The sequence below is a fragment of the Benincasa hispida genome, unplaced genomic scaffold (genome assembly GCF_027475165.1).
Source record: "Benincasa hispida cultivar pf3 unplaced genomic scaffold, pf3_genome.v1.1 HicScf1636, whole genome shotgun sequence".
In the NCBI taxonomy this organism is placed as follows: Eukaryota; Viridiplantae; Streptophyta; class Magnoliopsida; order Cucurbitales; family Cucurbitaceae; genus Benincasa; species Benincasa hispida.
The window spans coordinates 5,670-23,924 of NW_028326005.1; the positions used below are offsets into that span (position 1 = coordinate 5,670).

Consider the following 18,255-nt stretch of genomic DNA (forward strand, 5'->3'; position numbering starts at 1 on the left):
CTTCTCAGGGGTGGACTTTAAATATCTCAAAATTCGAGTCACAGCTTCCATGTGCTCCTCATATGGACTCTGCATGAACTGACATACTACACTCACCGCATAGGAGATGTCGGGTCTAGTATGAGATAAGTAAATCAGTTTTCCTACTAGGCGTTGATACCTCTCCTTATTCACAGGAACTCCTTCCAAAACATTTTTCAGTTTGCTATTGACCTCAATAGGGGTGTCAATAGGTTTGCATCCGGTCATTCCTGTTTCTTTTAACAAGTCCATCGTGTACTTCCGCTGAGAAACAGATATTCCTGCTTTCGATCTTGCCACTTCCATCCCTAGAAAATACCTTAAACTACCAAGATCCTTAATTTCAAATTCACTCGCCATCCTTTGTTTTAGCTTAGCAATTTCTGCCGTATCATCCCCTGATAGGATGATGTCATCAACATACACTACCAACACAGCAATCTTTCCTAAGGGTGATTTTTTGGTAAACAAGGTATGATCAGAATGTCCCTGAACAAACCCTTGGGACTTAACAAACACGGTGAACCTGTCAAACCACGCCCTAGAATACTGCTTCAACCCATATAAAGACTTCCTGAGTTTGCAAACATGATTCCCAAACTTAGCTTCAAAACCTGGAGGTGAACTCATATAAACTTCCTCTTCCAACTCACCATTTAGGAATGCGTTCTTTACATCTAGTTGATGTAGGGGCCAATCTTTATTCACGGCGACAGACAGAAGAACACGAATCGTGTTTAACTTAGCCACTGGGGAAAAGGTTTCTGAATAATCAATCCCATACGTCTGAGTGAATCCTTTAGCAACTAACCGAGCTTTATACCTCTCAAGTGTTCCGTCAGACTTATACTTCACTGTGAACACCCATTTGCAACCAACTATTTTGTGACCTCTAGGGAGAGCTACTAACTCCCAAGTCTTATTTCCCTCAAGAGCTCTCATTTCCTCCATTACTGCTGCTTTCCATTCGGGAACTTCCATGGCCGCATGTACACTGGTAGGTATTGTTAGAGCATCTAGCTGAGTAGTAAAAGCCTTAAAAACAGGAGATAAGTTACTATAGGTCAGAAAGCTATGCAAAGGGTATTTTGTACATGACCTGGTTCCCTTTCTCAGAGCAATTGGCATATCCAGGGTGGTATCATAGTTGTCAGTTTTCGTCTGTCTCTCTTCAGTATCGAACTTTTGAGACAATTCTGCATCCTCTTGAGGATTTTTAAGCATCTCATCCCTTTCTGACATTTCAACCTTCTCTGAGCTCATTTCGTCACTCTCTATGTTCCCAGACTTTTCTTCAAGACTCTCTTTTGAGACAACGGGATCTTGAACTTGTGTTGGTTCTGACGCTTGGACACTTTCCGATGGAACACCAGAGGTTTCCTGAATTTCCTTTATGAGATTCCTCCTATAATACGTTATCTAGGGCATTTGTTTAGTAGGAAGAACCGACACGGGAACAACATGAGCCGAATTAGGTTCAAGACTAAGTCCAGGAATATTGGGACTAAGCTGAATATTGGGACGAAGTTCAGGTTCAGGAATATCCGGACTAGGCTCAAGGTTGAGGCTAATGGGTATGGAATACGTGGAATTGTTAGTCTCTTCATTCGTGGTTTCCCCTTGAAGATGACTAACAGGAAAGAACGGTTTGTCTTCAAGGAACGTGACATCCATAGTAACAAAATATTTTCTAGAAGATGGATGGAAACATTTATAGCCTCGCTGATGAAGGGGATACCCGAAAAACACACATGTTTTAGCTCGTGGAGCAAACTTAGTCCGATGTAGACCATGAGTATGAACAAAGGCTGTACACCCAAACACACGAAGAGGAACCTCAGGAATAAGACGGGTAGACTAATAGGACTCTTTGAAGCACTCAAGAGGGGTTTGAAACTTTAGGACTCAGGAAGGCATTCTATTAATTAGATGATTTGCGGTAAGAATCACATCTCCCCACAGGTACGAAGGAAGAGATGCTGGAATTATCAAGGAACGAGCTACTTCAATAAGATGGCGATTTTTTCGTTCAGCTACCCCATTTTGTTGTGGAGTATATGCACACGAGTTTTGATGGATGATCCCTTTTGACACTAGGAATTCCTGGAAGGTGTGGTTGACAAACTCACGACCATTGTCACTTCGGAGAATGGCAATCTTTGTGTTAAACTGTGTTAATACAGTGGTATAGAACTGTTTGAAAGTAGATAAAACCTCAGACTTATCAGCAAGGAGATATACCCATGTAAGTCGGGTATGATCATCAATGAAAGTTACAAACCACCGTTTACCAGACAGGGTATTGATGCTCGAGGGACCCCAAACATCACTGTGAACCAAGTGGAACGGCTGGGTAGGCTTATAGAGCCGAGAAACAAATGACACGCGATGTTGTTTAGCACGTATACAGACATCACAAGATAATGAAGAAACATTCACATTATGGAATAAATGAGGAAACAAATACCGCATATATTGAAAACTAGGATGTCCAAGACGAAAATGCCACAATAAATAATCTGTTTCAGATATAGCAAACGAAGATAAAAGGCTAGTCCTAAATAAGCTTCTGGAGGAAGCATCTGTAGAAAGGAAATATAGGCCTCTGTCATATCGGGCAGTGCCAATCGTCCTCCCCGAGCTCAAGTCCTGAAACAAAGTAGTATCTGGTGAGAAGACAACTCTACAGTTCAAATCTTTTGTTATTTTGCTTATTGATAATAAATTGTAAGAAATTTTGGGCACATGTAAGACATTTTGCAGAGTTAATCCATGAAATGGTGACAGTCTGCCTTTTCCAGCAACAGGAGCGAAGGACCCATCCGCAATTCGAATCCTCTCATTTCCAGCACTTGGATAATATGAGAGAAATCGGTCGGATGAGCCAATCAAGTGATCGGTTGCTCCTGAATCTAGAATCCATAACTCATTCCCCTCAGCAAGAAAACTCAAGGATTGAGGATTACCTGATTGAGCAACTGTTCCGATTCCTACGGTACCTGAATCCCCGGGATTAGTCACTGGAAGCTGTGTTTGAGGTTGTGCAGTCCCCTCAACTGATTCACCCACTAGAGCACGCCCAGATTTCGACTTGTCATTCGGAGGGCGACGTTTACCATTTGGAGGGCGACCATGCAATTTCCAGCACTGATCCTTCGTATGCCACTGCTTTTTACAATGCTCACAAACTGGGGGTGTTTTACTATTCTGCTTGTCACCATTAGCTCCAGTGGACTTCACCCTGAAGGCAGCTGACTCTATAGTGATAACACTTGGCCCATTCATTGCACTTGATCTATCTTCTTCCAATCTAACTTCTGAACATACCTCCATGAGAGACGGAATTGGTTTCTGCCCTAGTATTCTATTGCGAACTGTATCAAATTTGGGGTGTAGCCCGGCAAGAAAATCATACACACGCTCAACCTCTTCTATCTTGGAGTATTGAATTCCATCTTGTGGGCAGGTCCAGATGATCTCCCGACATAGATCCATTTCTTGCCATAACAATGACATCTTGCTGAAGTATGATGTTACATCCATGCTCCCCCGTTTGCATTCGTGAACCTGTTTACGTAGAGTATACAGGCGGGATGCGTTCTGACGCCTCGAATATAACCTTCGGACTGCATCCCAAACATCCCGAGCAGTGGCTGAATAGAGTAAGGGTTTTCCGATTTGTGGTTCCATACTACTAATTAGCATTGAGCGGAGCCAAGAATCCTCTGCCTTCCAGACACGCTCTTGGGGATCCCCAGGATTCGGTCGTGGTATCTCTCCAGTTAAATATCCAAACTTATGGCGTCCCTCAAGAACCATTTTAATGGTTTGGGACCAAGAGAAGTAATTTTGCCCATTCAACTTCTCTCCCGTAATCATTCCTGCAGAATTTCCAATTGTTCCAGATAAAAGATTAGAAGTTGGAGTAGGAAACATTGATACTGGATTTTCTGAATACATCGGGGAGGAATCATGGCCATTCAATCGGGCTCCCAGGGCGACCATCTGTTGTTGAAGACTAACTAATTGTTGTTGGAGTTCCCCATGAGATTCAGATCTGGAATTTTTCTGTCTAAATACCATGGAATTTTCTTCAATGGATTCACCCATTCGAAACTGGGGCTGAACCGGATATACTTGAGGAAGAGGCTGTCCACCATGATGCTGTGAAGAAGCTACTGTCGGAAATCCACCAACGGCAAAGTTCGGCAACCCGTGACCGGCGCTGCTCCTAGACTACTGTGATGGTGGGTAACGGATGAACGGCTCGGCGATCTGCTGTGCAGCGGAAGAAATCGCGCCGATCTGACCCGACCCGGCAGCTGGAACACACCCATGATCGTCTGGTGAAGACGCGATTCTGTGCGACGCCGAGATACCTACCAGCTGTAGATCGATCGCGTGCGCCGGCTGGAAAACGTTTGAGACTGGGACGATTGTGAGCGACGCTGAGGATCCGATTGGTTGTGACCCGATTTCGTGCGTCGGCTGAACGGCGTGACGTTCCACCACCACCTGCTGTTCGGCTGGAAGAATCCGATCGATGGTGTTCAGTTGGAACGGTTGAGACTGGAAGCAAATCGGCGCGCCAGCTGGAGCAATTCCACCACCTGGGAGGATGGTTCGGAGATATCGGTCAACCGCTGCTTGAATCACAGCCTCATTATTCAGCGTACCTTCACCTATTAAGTTTGATGACTGAGTTTCTTCTACCGGGGCTAGGGTTTCATCACCTTGCTCTGATACCATATTGAAATAGGGAAAGAAAACAACACAAGGAGTTTACGTGGAAAACCCTAATTCAGGGAAGAAAAACCACGGTAGAAAAGAACTTATTATTTTTATCTCACTTTACAATAGACCCAACCCTAGATATAAATAGAATAATGTGAAACCCTAATTTAGCAAATATAGTAAAAAGACAAAAATGCCCTTAGGGCTAATTTAACATATTTCAACAAAAATCAACTGTTATTCCAAATCTTAGTCTAAAGCTTCTAATCCAAATTTTTATTCTAAATTCAAGCCAGCCAAATCGGGTGAGATAAATGTCAAATCCGTCCTAAATTAAAATTTGGCCATATCCCAAATTTTATCAATATTCGATTGGTTAACTTTGATATTGAGTTATGAATAAAATGTCGAGTCAAAATTTGGCTATATTCCAAATTTTATCTCAAATTTAAATCAACCTTAGTTTCTATACTCATTTCCAAGTAAAATTGAGCATATCCCAAATTTTTATCTCAAACCAAAATTGATTAAGATTCAATTTCACCTCAAATTCTATTCCGAATTCGAATTAAATTAAATTTGCAATTAAAGTGGAACATAAATTATACTTTAGTTCAAATTAAAGTTTACTTAGCGAAAGTGTGTCAAACGAAGAAGATTTCAAATCAAAATTTTAAGCTAAATTTCATATTTTGATCATGATGATGCATCAAATTAAAAGAGTCAAAAAATCATATTTTGATCTCAAATTACATTTTTTTCGAGATTCATCCACCCATATACGTGCATAAATCTCGAAAAGGGGCATATGTTGAATGAGAAATTTTGGACCAATCACAAGTCACCACGTCGTTTGCTAAATTAACGACGAATTTCTAAATCATTGACTTTGGGTCCAATTAGAAGTTGACATATGTCCCGAATTGAATTGAAGACAAGTTTCGATGATGTCACACGGATGAATCAGATGAGATTAAATTGGTCAAATTTAATATTACTATTTGGGCTTAAAGTCCAAACTACAAAAAAAGTTGAATTGGACCCAAATTCCAGATCAGGCCCAAAACCAACTAATTGGGTCCAAGGGTCAAGCCCATGGACCAACCAAGCCCACGACCTTTGAAGACACAAATACTCTTCCAAGACTTCTACTTCAAGTTTTCAAGACTCCTGAAGCTACACTCCTATAAGGCAGAAGACCCTTTGAAGATATAAATACTCTTCCAAGACTTCTACTTCAAGCTTCCAAGACTCTTGAAGCTACACTCCTATAAGGCAGAAGACCTTTGAAGACACAAATACTCTTCCAAGACTTCTACTTCAAGCTGCCAAGACTCCTGAAGCTGCACTTCTATAAGGCAGAAGACCTTTGAAGACACAAATACTTTTCCAAGACTTCTACTTCAAGCTTCCAAGACTCTTGAAGCTGCACTCCTGTAAGACAAAAGACCTTTGAAGACACAAAAACTCTTCCAAGACTTCTACTTCAAGCTGCCAAGACTCCTGAAGTTGCACTCCTATAAGGCACAAGACCTTTGAAGACACAAATACTCTTCCAAGACTTCTACTTCAAGCTTCCAAGACTCCTGAAGCTGCACTCCTATAAGGCAGAAGACCTTTGAAGACACAAATACTCTTCCAATACTTCTACTCCAAGCTTCCAAGATTTTTACTTCAAGAACGTTCGGTGCTTTCCTTCTCCAAGTCAACCATATTCAAAAGAGAATCAGAATATTAAATATTAGAGATCGAACCACATCGCATCAAATCAACTCCAACATCAACACCAACTCAAGTTCAACTCCATGAAACATGTTTCTTCGGAAACCTCGTGTGAACAAACATATTTTAATTTCATGAAATATTCATAATTCTTAAAAATAAAAAATCCAAATCCAAATTTTATTATTTAAAAGACCAAAAAAAAATCTTAACGGAGTGAGTACCACCATTAGCCAACGGTGAAGAGCGAGCTTCACGGTCCATTCATCATATCCAACATGCAAACGGCGTTACATCACCCCGTTTCTTTTCTCTCCATGAGGACCGTCCAACGAAAGTCCTCCATTTTTAGAAATTAACAGCCTAGATTCGTCCGGACTGTGCGGGACCGTAGTAAGGTCTTTGAGGCCTACCGTGTTCAGTTTAACTGCTAACTGCTTCCCGCGTTTATTGGGCAAAGACCAACTGAAAATTCTACGGTCCGTTTTAAATCGTTCTAAATTTGGCTTTTTCTTTTTCCTAAAATGTGTGCCATACATTATTTTATTTGTTGAAAAAAATATCCATATTTTCTAAAAATTATAATATTACCTATAAATTTTCATAGTTGCCTTAAAACTATGACAAAATAAAAATTAATTAAAATGTGTGATGAAAAAATTGAGACTTGTGCAAACCGAATATAAGTCAATTGACATATAGGTATACTAAAAATTATGAAATATATGATAAAAAAATTGAGACCAGAACATGGCCAAAATATTGCATGTCATCGAAACACCTATTCCAAGTCTCAACATAAAAATTTCACTAGATGACATAAAATTTTTAACAAATATTCTAAAAATGTTAGGTGTGTATTACACTACATTATTTGAATTTGAATTTGATTTAGAATATGCTATTTTGGTAAAATTTTAAACTTTCTACTAAAATCTCTAAATAAATAGATATTGAAATAAGCATTTCTAAAATTTAAGAACTAAAATTAAATAGATTCAAATTTCCATATCGATTAAATCTAAAATGAATCATTATAAACTAAATTCTAAAAGAAAAAGAGAGAGGGAGAGAGAGAAATTGGAGGAAATGACAAAATTGGGGGGTGGTTTTTAACTTTTGTAAAAAAAATGAAAATAATAAGATTTTTGGTAAAAGCGTGTTGTACACATGACATATATTTTTTTAATCTCTAAATCGTCCCTTGTATGGTCGATTAACAGCTTTTTCAAGTACTGTATAATTTTTTCAATAGAAATATTAAAACCGTCTATTATGAGACCGTATATCAATTATCAATAGAAATATTGTGTAAATGGAATCGTCAATTATGAGATTTTAATCCAATGGATTCAAGGGATAAAAGATGTCGAATTTTTCTTCCATTTTGAAATTTGAATTGACGGTTTCATATTTGTTTTGATTTGATTTAACCACATTTCGAAAATATTCAGAATTAATCCATCTTTAATTTGTTTATCACCATTTTGATTTTAATTTATAATATATCTTTAGATTTTACATTATTTTTTTATTCTTTATTATTTTAAATTCATATTAAAATTTTTTATCCTGATTAGGATTTTACTTAATAATTTATACATATTATCATCTAACAACAATATATTTCATTTAAATTTTATCATTTTTTTTTGTATTTTTTATCATCTTTTATTCATTATCATCTTATCATCTTATCATCTTATATATTATTATATTATTTTAATATTCTAGATATACTCTTCATTCTATCAACATCTAAAGAAGACTGTATTTTCTACAAATAAGTAACTATCCATTATTTCAATTTTTTTGTTTTTGCTATGGCTCTACAACGGGTAAAGATTATTTTTTATGGTAGATGGAATGAAAGTTCACAATATCGTAATTATCGTGTTGTTGAGCCTTATTTTCCATTAGATTTTTTTGTTTCAATAATTTGTTGATTGTATCCATGGTAAGCTTTTTTCGTCTTCCAATCTCTTTGTGTCTCATTTGACAGTTTAATGGTTTGGTTCCAACAATTCGAATCTTATTTGAATTGTTGAAGATAAGAATGTTTTGTAGCTTTTGTTCGTTTTATCGAAATTCCTCCAAAATTATTTATGTATAGTTATTGACACTATATCGTCTGCTACTTCTAAAAATAAAGTGTATTTGAATAGTGAATTAGCAGTAACAAAGCATTCCATCCAATAGTTATATCGGAATACTGAAATAATTGATTTTGAAGCTTTTGAATCATCTCGATCTGAATTTTCCATTAAAGAAGGTTCACTTTTTAGGAGCAAATCTATATTGAAAAAGCTATTTAGTTGCTTGCTCATAAGAATAGTTTTGAACTTACTACGATTAGGTCAATATGTACGCCATTTGATATTTGAGGTAAGGATTTGTCTTGTGGTTGGTATCTACGTGCATTTGTGTATAAGAAAAATGGGGTTTGGATGGTCCTTAAATTCACAAATACCCACCAATATTTTGTTAATGTTGTTAAAGATGATCATAGGCAAGCAACATATTGGATTTTTGCTGAGTGTACAAAGTTTTTTTTTAGAATGAATGGCAAGATTCAATGTTGTCCATGTAATGTAATTAGCAATATGAAAAGGCATCATGGTGTGAATGTAAGTTACAACAAGGCTTGGAGAGGCTATGAGATTGCTTTGAATTCTATTAGGGGTACTCTGAAGTCCTCCTATGCTCTTTTGTCAGTATTCTCAAGTGCACTAATTGAAAAAAATCCAAGTACTTATTTTTTGTTTCCAAATATAGTGTAATTTATTTGATCTACGTTTTAAGTCACCAAGATATTCACTTTTAACTTTATTCATTGCAGGAACATATATAACATAAGAAGCTAATGATCAAACTAGGTTTAAGTATTATTTTATAGCTCGGTTTAAGTATTATTTATTAGCTATTGTTGCTTCTTTAGATACATAGAATTACTGTTTACTTATAATATCAATTGATGACGCGTCTTGAAGAACAAATACTTGAGTAGGTTATTGTCTACTTGCACTCTTGATAGTAATTCTCAAGTTGTCCTTCTTGCATTTGTTGTTGTTGATTCAGAGAATGATCGGTCATGGTCTTGGTTTTTCATAATCTTAAAGCTGCTTTGGAGAACCTAATGACCTTACTATCATATCTAAGGGTATAGCCAATGGTTTTAGTTATGTGTATGATTCAGTTGAGCACAGTTTGTATGCATTCCATTTGTATGAGAATATAAAAAAGAACCATAAGTCAAGTCCGATTGGGGATTCTTTCTATAGTTGTGACAGAGCATATACACCTTTGTAGTCTGAGTATTACATGAGAAAGTTGGATGATCTTTCTCATTTTATTAGGTATGAGTAAAAGGAGGTTGGAAAATCGAGGTGGGATAGGACATTTTTCCGAAGGAAAAGATATTCATTGATGAAAACCAACATATTTAAAAGCATGAATTCATGGCTGAAAGAAGCACAAGAATTACTTGCTATTGGTCTTCTTGAAACGATTTACAGGTTAATTCAAAAATGGTTTTATGAACATCGTACTCATTGAAGTTTCCAGTGTACAGAACTTTTCACATATGTTGAGAATATGATTCGAGTTGCATTAAAGGAGAGTCAAACAATAAATGTACGTTTTTTTTTAAAAAAAAGTATATTTACCATTATTAAGAGTCTAATTTGTAATTTACATTCAATATTATATATTGCCAAATATATCCCATTAATCAGCATGAATTTGAAGTTCATCATGGGAAGGAACCGTTTGTTGTCAATATTCTAAACCATACTTGCTCATGTCGTCAGTGGGACCTAGATTTAATCTCGTGCTCCCATGCATGCATTACATTGTCTACTAGGAAGCTTCATCTACATATGTATACACATGATTTCTGCCATTTCAAATTTAGTTCTCTTATATAGGAAGGAAACACGTCCTATTGGTAATATAGAACATGTTACAAATATGCACCAAGTTGGCGATGATCCACTTCTTCCTCTTGAGGTCAAACATCTTGTTGGGAGGCCTAAGAAATAAAAGAATTACTTCTTATTTAGAAAGGAAAGCTACAGTTCATTGTAGTAGGTGTGGTGGGAGGGGTCATAATTGTAGGGCTTGCAAGGAAACTTTACGACGTTGAGTCCCTACATTAGTAGTTTATATAATTGTCGTCTTATATTGTTGATTTTTGTTTTTGGGTTAAACTGTTTTAGGATTTTTTTTTCCCTTAATGAAAGTGTTCTTCATATATATATATATATATATATATATATTTTGTTATCTTTCATAATATTTTTTTTTGTATCTATACTCAATTTAGTTATTTCGACATAACTTCATTGTTTATCATGTTGGACTACATATGTTTATAGAATTATATTGTATTTATATATATTGGACCATATGTACAATTATTCATTTTGGAATATGACAAACTTTTTAAATTTTTAATACAATTCAAATTGTAACTATAATCAATCTATATATTTTTTAATAAGTTCTCTGTTTATAAGATTGAACTGCATTTGTTTTTATATAGAATTATTCTATATTTATTGGAAAGTATGTGGAATTATTCATTTTGGAATATCATAAATTGTTCAAATGTTTAATACTTTCTTTGTTAAAGATGGATATACCTTTCGTACAATTCATAGGTAGATATGTCTAATTTATAGTCTTGGTAAGTATATCGAGGTTGTGAGGTTTCTTTACTTCAATTTTCTGGATTTTAAATTTAAGTATCATTGTTGTTAGTATATCTTATAACAACAATGAATATAAGACGACCTGTTAAAAGTCAAATACTTGTATATTAATAATCCAGTTATCACACGTTAGGAGTACAATGTGTTTGTTGTTAACATACCTTCTAAGGGGGATCCTATCAAGTCCAAACATCCAAGGTTTCCAAAACATTAAAAAACATTCAAGCTTTCCAAGTCAAAAATAAACCCAAAAACAGTAACAATAAACTCAAAACTAAGTTCTTTCCTAAAGCAAGGTTCATAAAGCACTAAAATCTTCTAGCAGAACAAGAATATAAAGTTTTCAAGACCACTTCATCATCGATCAACACCTTCATGCTTGGTTCAAGTGCAAGTCAAATGATGGTCCATTCAATGGGATGTTTTTATCCTTTTTCTTCGGTGTTTGTATTATTCCTCTTGTTGCACTATCCATATCCTTGTGATTGGTGGCTTTGTATCATTAAGTTGTGCCATTGGTCTTCTTGTTTCTCTTTATTTAGCTCTTCTTTCTTCTTCTTGGATTGCCATCATGATCAACTCTGTGTTAGTTGTATTTAACTAACAACATTTATTGAACAATGACTAATTGTTAGTACTGAATAAATGGTAGTACTGGATAAGTTTATATGAAAATTTTATTCTTACGTAGCAAGATCATTCTCATCAATATTGTACAACTTATCAGTCATATCCAACTTTCTTTTGACATTTTATTTGTTATGCAATAAAATATCATTCGTTAGTTATTTAGATATTTTAAAATCCAAAATGTTGAAAGGATGAATTTGATGGATATTTTGTTTAGTATTGTACCACTTGAGTCTTTGATTTTTGGTGTTTATTTGTGCACCATAATGGTCTTACCTTGTGCAGAATTTTTGTTGTTGAAGTTTTAGGAGTCTTATTCTATTAATATGTAAAAAATGCAAATAATTTAGCTATGTGAAGAGAGAAAAAGTAGTAAATATTTTACAACTAATCACCTACGTACCAATTTTATTGATTTTTCCTTATTCGATCTTTCTAGCTTCACATAAATCTCTTTTTCATCAATTAATTGAATGACTTTGTTGATCACTTCATCTACATCTTTTGTATCTTATCACAATTAACTTGACAATTCAATTTCCATGTTTTTATAGATGAAAGAATATAATTTCTAATACACTCATATTGTATTACCTTGCATTCCGTTTCCTTAGGTTCTTTTTCCACTTACTTTTTGTTTTTGTTTTTAACGGGTGTAAATTTATATTTAAAACGATCAATTGATTATATTTAAAATGGTCAATTGATTACTTTTAAAACGGTTTGTTGATTAATTTTTAAAACAGTCCATTGATTAATTTTAAAACGGTCCGTTTCAATGCTGAAGGCCTATAAAAAGTGAGGCCTTCAACAGTTCGTGAGACACAGAATTCATTTTCTAAATTTTCACTTCAATTTCCTCTCCTCCTCCATCTTAGCTTTCCGAGCAGTGAGTTTAGAAAGGGTGTACGTTTCGATCGATAATGGTGCATTTTCGATTGATTTTCATTTAGCCATTTTATCCTGGGGACGACATGGCAATTTTTAGAACTGTTTGCACACTTGGGCAAAGCCGCGAAACGTCTTAAAGAAAGCGAGCTCCGCGACTCAGTCTATAACGAGTTTCTGTTTTGCAGGTTTTTGCTCTTTGCTTGACCGCCATGCCTTGATAGTTTACAGTTTGTCGTTCTGAGAGCCCTGCAGTTTCCAACAATTTTAAGACGTTTCAACAACATCAATGATCCTCAATAGCAACAATGAGATATCTGACCTCAACCGTCCATTCCGGTTCGAAGGAGCGAACTTCAAACGGTGGAAGCAAAAGATGTAATTCTTCCTCACCGTCAAGAAAGTTGTCGAAACTTATACCAATGCTAAGCCAATCGTCCCTTTAGAAGAACCAACTGAACAATAGAAAAAAGAAGCTGCTGACTAGGAGGAGAAAGACTTTCTATGTAAGAATTTCATTTTAAATGGTTTGATTGATGATCTGTTTGACTACTACAGTACAATGAAGACAGCGAAGGAGGTCTGGGATGCCCTGCAAAAGAAGTATGACACCGAGGAGGCCAGGTCCAAGAAATATGCGGTTAGCCGTTATTTCAAGTTCCAGATGATGGATGACAAATCCGTGGAGGCCCAATCCCATGAACTCTAGAAGATAGCCCACGAGATAATTACTAAAGGTATGCCTCTAAACGAACAATTCCAAGTTGCGATTATTATTGATAAATTTCCTCCCTTGTGGAAGGACTTTAAGAACACTTTGAGGCATAAGACCAAAGAGTTCTCCTTGGAGAGTCTTATAACTCAATTAAGGATCGAGGAGGAAGCTTGGAAGTAGGACTAGAGGGAGGAGGTGAACGTAGTACTTAGGAAACCCGGCTCTGTCGTGGTAAAACCTGACCAAAAACTTAAGGGGACAAAGAGGAAAGGTCAGAACCATGGCTCCATCAACCAGAACCAACAGAAAAAACATAAGCCCCCTTCAGGAGAAACAGTACAGTTCCTCTGCTTTAATTGTAATAAACCTGGGCACATGGCTATGAACTGTAGGAACAGGCGTCATCCTGCTGGTCAGCCGAACTTGACAGAAGAACCATTAGTCGCCATGATCACAGAAGTAAATGTGATCAGTGGTTGTGAAGGGTGGTGGATAGACACTAGCGCGATGCGCCATGTTTGTTACGACCTTAGTTTATTTAAAACTTATACTGAAATTAAGGATAAGAATATTCTATTGGGAGATCACCACTCTACGAAAGTTGTTGGAACCGGTGAGGTAGAACTGAAGTTTACATCTGGGAAGACCCTCACGTTGAACGAAATTCTGCACACTCTGGAGATACGAAAGAATTTGGTTTCGGGCTATCTCTTCAACAAAGTCGGGTTTACTCAAACTATAGGGGCAGACCTATATACCCTTACAAAAAATAATGTATTTGTAGGGAAAGGGTATGCAATTGAGGGAATGTTCAAATTAAATCTAGACCTTAATAAAATGAAATCTTTTGTGTGTATACTGTGTTCTATGAATATTTTGGCATGCTAGACTATGTCATGTGAATAAGAATTTAATTAGTAACATGATTAGGCTGGAAATGATACCTAAGTTATCCACAAATGATTTTAATAAATGCGAGTATTGTAGTCAGGCTAAAATTACTAAAACTTCGCATAAATCTGTACTTAGAAATTCTGAGCCTCTAGATTTGATTCATTCTGATGCCTATGAATTTGATGGCATATTGATAGGAATAGTAAAAGATATTTCATTACTTTTATTGACGACTGCTTTGATTTTACTTTTGTACACCTGCTGAAAAATAAAAGTGATGCTTTTGATGCCTTCAAACTTTTTGTTTCTGAAATAGAGAATCAGTTTAATAGAAAAGTTAGAAGACTTCGTAGTGATAGGGGAACCGAGTACGACTCGGATAGTTATAATGAATTTTTTAACTATAATGAATTTTTTAACTCATATGAAATAATACATGAAAATAGCGCACCTTATTCTCCTGAAATGAACAGAAAAGCCAAAAGGAAAAATAGAACTTTAGCTAAGCTAGTAGTTGTTATTTTACTTAGTTCAGGAACCGCGTCTTATTGGTGGGGTGAAATCATCCTTACCGTGTATTATGTCCTAAATAGAATCCCGAAATCTAAAAATAAAACTTCACTTTACGAAATTCTCAAGAATAAGAAACTAAACTTGTCCTACTTAAGAACATAGGGTTGTCTAGCCTTTGTAAGGATTCCTAGCCCAAAAAGGAGAAAGTTGGCTAGTAGAGCTTACGAGTGTGTCTTTATAGGTTATGCCTTAAATAGTAAAGCCTACAGGTTCTATGAACTAGTGAACCAAGTGATCATTAAGTCAAATGATGCCGACTTCTTTGAAGATAGGTTTCCTTTTAAATCAAGGAATAGTGGGGGCTCTGGTTCAAGTGGTATATCCCTAGTTAGAAATCCTAACCCTAGAGAGGAAACTGAACCATAACCTAGAAGAAGAAAAAGAGCTAGAACCGCCAAAGATTTCGGAAATGACTTCTTGACCTATAATGTAGAAAAAGATCCTAAAGATTTAAGAGCTGCACTGTCCTCAATAGATGCCAACCTATGGCAAGAAGCCATAAATTATGAGATGGACTCACTTGAGTCAAATAGGACTTGACACTTAGTAGATCTACTCCCAGGTTGTAAGGTAATAGGGTGCAAATGGATCTTAAAGAGAAAACTTAGACCTGATGGGACTATCGATAAATTTAAAGCCAGGTTAATAGCGAAAGGCTTTAGACAAAGAGAAAACATAGATTTCTTTGATACCTTCTCCCTTGTTACTAGAATTACCTCAATCCGTGTCCTGTTCTTTCTGGTTGCCCTTTATAACCTTGTAGTACATCAGATGGATGTAAAAACCGTTTTCCTAAATGGTGAACTTGAAGAAGAGATTTACATGGAACAACCTGAGGGTTTTGTTGTCCATGGTCAAAAAAATAAGGTGTGTAAATTAGACAAATCTCTCTATGGACTAAAACAAGCTCCTAAGCAATGGCATGAAAAATTTGACAACCTTATCCTATCTAAAGGTATCAAGATCAATGAAAGTGACAAATGCATCTACCATAAGTTTGATAATAACCTCTGCACTATCTTGTGTCTATATGTAAATGATTTATTGATCTTTGGGTCGAACTTGCATGTCATAAATGATGTAAAATCAATATTGAGTGCGAACTTCGATATGAAAGACTTAGGAGAAGCTAGTGTAATCTTAGGCATAAAAGTAAATAGGTCTGAAAAGAAATTTCTTTAGATCAATCTCACTATATAGAAAAGATTCTAAAGAAATTCAATTACTTTGAGTGTAAACCAGCCTGTACTCCTTATGACCCTCGTGTCAAGTTGTTCAAGAACACTGGTGATAGTGTTAATCAATCTGAGTATGCGAGCATCATAGACAGTCTTAGATACGCTGCTGACTACACTTTATGCGAGCATCATAGGCAGTCTTAGATACGCTGCTGACTACATTTGGCCTAATATAGCTTATCTTGTAGGACTACTTTGCAGGTTTACAAGCAGACCTAGTAAAGAGCATTGGAATGCTATAGAAAGGGTCATGGGATATTTAAAGAAAACCCAAAACCTAAGATTACATTATCAAAAGTTTTCCGCTGTCCTGGAAGGGTTCTGCAATGTTGATTGGAGCTCTCGTTCGGATGATTCAAAGGTTACAAGTGGCTATATCTTTAATATAGCTGCTGAAGTTATCTCTTGGAAGTCCAAGAAATAGACTATTTTAGTCCAATCTGTAGACTAAAGATCTCAAGAAACAGGTTCAACGGGTAATAACTGATCACGAGTGATATATAGTAAATCATGCTAAACCAAACACAGAGTTCCATTCCTATGACTTAAAGTTTGAGCATGATATCCTGAAGCGTAAGAAAGGTTGAACTCAGTTCTTAATGAGATCTATACTTGATGACAAGTGGGGTACCCAGCTACAGAAGTACCCTCGATAGACCCACCTGTGTGAATATAAAAGTGAGGGCCGCTTCCTATGGAGTTTATAGGCAAACTCTCTAGAGCATTCACTAAACTAGAATTTACGTGCTAGGCCTTAAAAGTACGGACTTTCGTACTACACCCTAATAATACTCTGTGTGAGATACTGTTAGAAATAGAGTTCAAAACCAAGGGTTACATACTACACCCTAATAACACTTTGTGTGAGATGCTGTCAGAGATAGAGTTCAAAACCAAGGATTACTCTAGTATATTCTGAATCATCTACACTATGTAAAGGTTTAGGTAATCAGACACCTTTGTTTATGCATAGTGTTATATAGACTGAAACTGCTCAATGAAAATCTTTCTTCTCTTCTCGTTTTGTTTAAATTTCCAAGTGGGGAATTTTTGGGTGCAAATTTATATTTAAAATGGTCCATTGATTATATTTAAAACGGTCCATTGATTAATTTTAAAACGGTCCGTTGATTAATTTTTAAAACGGTCCGTTGATTAATTTTAAAACGATTCGTTTCGATGCTGAAGGCCTATAAAAGGCAAGGCCTTCAACAGTTCGTGAGACACAGAATTCATTTTCTAAATTCCCACTTCAATTTTCTCTCCTCCTTCATCTTAGTTTTTCGAGTAGTGAGTTTAGAAAGGGTGTACGTTCTAATCGGTAACGGTGCATTTTCGATCAGTTTTCATTTAATTGTTTTATCCTAGGGACAACGTGGCAATTTTCATAACTGTTTGCACACTTGGACAGAGCCGCGAAACGTATTAAAGAGAGCGAGCTTCGCGACTCAGCCTATAACGAGTTTCTATTTTGCAGGTTTTTGCTCTTCGCTTGACCACCGTGCCTTGACAGTTTATAGTTCGTCGTTCTGAGGGCCCTGCCATTTCCAACAGTTTCTTTTACTTACTTCCTTGTGTCTAGCTGGTGCTACTATGGATTGTGGGTTCTTTTTTCCTTGTCCTTCTAAATCTTTGTCGTCATCTTTTAATCATATTGTTGGTGGAGCATCAGAATGATCAACAAATTCTTTTTCTTCTTCCTTTTCTTCTTGTTCTTTCTCAATTTCATCGAGTTCTTGTTCGAATTAGGATGTTACCCATTATCATGTAATGTATAAAAAATGTGGATTAAGAAAGAAAATAAATACAGTGTAGTTTGATTACATACCATATATAGATTACTTGTCGAAGCAGGTGCTGCATTAACAAGTGTATTTTTCATATAGTCAAATCATTATTTTTAATGTTTCGACCAAGTCAACTATTTTCTTTGTTAATCTTACCAATCTTCATTAATTCAAATTTTTTCTCCATTGTTTTGGTCATCAATTCTTGGATTTTCTCTATTCGTTCAAATCTTACATCATTCCCAGAAGCAAGTCCTCTATTTATTGAAAGCTCAACCCCTCTTCAGCATATACTTGCTCAATTATTCTTCAGCCTCTTTCATCATTCTTTTTTCAACCTC

General features: G+C 36.1%; 1 pseudogene; it reads left to right on the forward strand.

Moving 5' to 3' along the window:
• Positions 1 to 8,300: 8,300 nt before the first annotated feature.
• On the forward strand, positions 8,301 to 13,416 carry LOC150030812 (uncharacterized; annotated as a pseudogene).
• The last annotated feature ends 4,839 nt before the right edge of the window (positions 13,417 to 18,255 follow it).